At 40.4% G+C, this 3,172-nt stretch overlaps 1 pseudogene; it reads left to right on the top strand.

Annotated features, from left to right (window-relative positions):
* Positions 1–1,561: 1,561 nt before the first annotated feature.
* LOC127185438 (actin, cytoplasmic 1-like) lies at positions 1,562–2,202 on the top strand (annotated as a pseudogene).
* The last annotated feature ends 970 nt before the right edge of the window (positions 2,203–3,172 follow it).

Here is a 3,172-nt window from a genome sequence, read left to right as displayed (position 1 = left end):
TTTATGCACCCTCTACAATGTGGCTGAACAAAGTCTTGCCATAGATTTAAAAAAAAAATGAACATACATTAATTATTGGTCTTGAGTATCTCCTTGAATTTAACTCTTGACATCACTTTTTAGTTTCAAAGGTCCTTGATTTTTCAGACCATCAATGGCCCATCTAAATGAAGAAAACAATCCTATCCTACTGTCTAACTACAGCCCACTTGCAAGGCATGTGTGAACACCACCTAATTAGCTGTGAAGCGCAGTTTGGCATATGTCGGAAGTTAAAGCCACTTTCTTAGAGGAACTCAAACTCTGAATTTATCTTTATTAAGGCCTTGTCCAAATGATAAATATACACTGCCTCCTTGCTATCTACTGCTTGGAAATAAATCACTTTAGGATTGATTTGCTAACGGCTTTCTTCACTCAAAGGGTCCTCCTGCCCGGGAGGTCACACTGTCCTTCTTCACAAACAAATGCTGATAACCAAATTGAAGACACTGCACTGACCATATAGAGAATGAAGAAGGGAGTCTTAGGTGATGGGAAGCATATCCTTTTACGCAGCCTGGAAGCAACAGTCTTACTAAGACATAGTGTTATTTTCTGAAAAGACAGAAGAAAAAAAGAACCTCAAACCATTTTTTTGAGTATATGAGTGAACAGATGGGATGTATTTTGTTTTTTCAATAAAGTAGCGTGAAGTTTGATACTTTAGACAGGAATTACAAACTCCTCCAGGAATCTGACCGGTAATATAAATAAGTGAAACTGGATGGGTATGAAGCTTTCAGAAATGATACAGAATCCATGGGGGACTGACAATCATTTCCCACCCACCCCAGCCTCCTTTTGCCACTTGAGAACATGGTCCAAATCTTGTTAAATCTTTTGATTCTTCAAAAGAAGCAAACAGGTAACTTCATTTTTATTAAACCATAACAGTTTCAATTTATAAAGTTTAGAAAGTTGGCTTAGGAAACTTTTAAAGTCATTGTGTGTGGCAAATATAATATTACTGAAGACACTATCAAATCCGTATTCACCTTATAAGCACAGGCTTCTTGCAGGTCCTCTGCTGCTGTTCCTAACTCGCCACTCAGTTGGCCAAGGATGACTTAGAATACAATGTAGCTTATACAAAACTGATTTGAAGCTTTTGATGCTCACCAGGATGTCTTCCCCTCCATCATGGGATGCCTTTTGTACCAGGGTGTGATGTTGGGCATGGGCCAGAAGGACTATGTGGGTGATGAGGCTAGAACAGAGGCATCCTGACCTGAAAGTAGCCCATCAGGCATAGCATTGTCACCAATTGGGATGACATGGAAAATATCTGAGACCATTCTTTTACAACAAGGTGAAACATTTACAACCTCTGTGTCCCAACAGAGATTCTGTTGTTATCACCATATACCCCATGAACCTCAGTGTCAATAATGAAAACGTGATCCAGGTCTTGTTTAGACTTTATATCCCCCAGCCATGTACTTGGCCATTCAGAAGGTGCTATCTTGAATGCCACTGGTCATTCCACCAACTTGTGATAGACTCCAGAAATTGATCCAGTATGCCCAGCTGTGAAGGCTACTCTCACCCCTACAGCATCCTACATCCGGACTTGGCTTGCTTGGATCTAACAGAGTATCTCATAAAGATTCTGACCGAGTGTGGCTATAGTTTCGTTACCATATTCCAGTTGGAAATTGTGCATGACATTAAGGAGAAAATTTTCTGTGTTACCATGGACTCTGAGGAAGAAATGATCACTGCCTTATCCTTCTCATTCCTGGGGTGGAGCTAAGAGCAGCCTGATTGCCTTGTCATCACTATTGGCAATAAGTAGGTCCACTGCCCAGAGAAAATTTTCCAAAATTCCTTCCTGGATATAGAATCCTGCAGCATCCAAGAAATTATCTTTAATTCAAATATTGTGTGATGTCAACATATTGAAAAACCTCTATGCCAACATAGTGCTGATGGTGGCACCACTGTGTGACCAGGCATCAATGACAGAATGAAGAAGGAGATCACTGCTCTGGCTCCCAGTACCATGAGGATCAAGATCATCATTCCTCTAAATGCACATACTCTCTGTGGATCAGTGGCCCCATCCTGGTCTCACTAACCACTTTCTAAGTGATATGGCTAAGCAAGGAGGAGTACAATGAATCTGGATCATTCATTGCTCACTGCTTTTTGTCTCCTTGAGAATGCACAGAGGTGTCAAGGCATCTAAGGCTTGCCTAAACACTAACTTGAGAGCAGTTCAATAAAATACACAACTTAGAAACAACAGCATACAAAATATCACTGATGAACACATTTGCCTTACTGAAGCTTAAATCCTAACTACTTTAGATTTGTGATTCCTTTCTTAGGACCACATTTCTATATTCACTTTGTGACTTTTAATGACTTGTTTTCATGGATAGCTTATATATTCTGGGTTTTTTTTTTGTGGGAGAGAGAGAGAGAGAGAGAGAGAGAGAGAGAGAGAGAGAGAGAGAGAGAGAGAGAGAGTGTGTCTTTCATAGTGTAGCCATTGATCTATAAAAACCCCCATTTATGCCATTATAAGCAACTGCAACAAACCTAATTGTGTCATAAAAACAAAAGAAAAAAAGACACTGTGATGTCTATTCTTAGTTCTATTCTTCCTTTGGATGATAGTTCTTCACCTTCTTGGGCCTTAGTGGAAACAAGTTACCTTGTGACCTAAGTTGGCCATCATGAAGTAGGTGTTATCTGACCCACTGAGCCATAAAGTAGGTTGTTCCCAGAAACAATCTATTATCAAAGGGAAGTGGTATATATGTGATTGGGCCCAAGGAGGTTCTGAAGGCACAAACAAGTTACATGAAGAAATTGCCCAAATATCTTTTACAATGCCATCTGCTCCCAAGCATGCCTCATGGGTATGCCCTGTGATTGGTTGACTGAGGAAGAGAAGTCAAGGGTAACCAGGTTTACTGATGTTTCTGTACTTCATGCAGGCACTACCTAGAAGTGGAGATCTGCAGCATTACAACCTCTGTATGGGACAACCCTGAAAGACATCAGCATAGGGAAATCTTCAAAGTAGACAGAACTTAGGGCAGTGCACAGTTTTTAGGAAGGAAAAGTATACAGATGTGTGATTGTTCACCGATTCATGAGTTATAGCCAATGGATTGGCTGC

Source organism: Acomys russatus, chromosome X, assembly GCF_903995435.1.
Source record: "Acomys russatus chromosome X, mAcoRus1.1, whole genome shotgun sequence".
NCBI lineage: Eukaryota > Metazoa > Chordata > Mammalia > Rodentia > Muridae > Acomys > Acomys russatus.
Note: the sequence above shows the minus strand (reverse complement) of the source record. Positions and strands in the feature narration are given on the sequence as shown.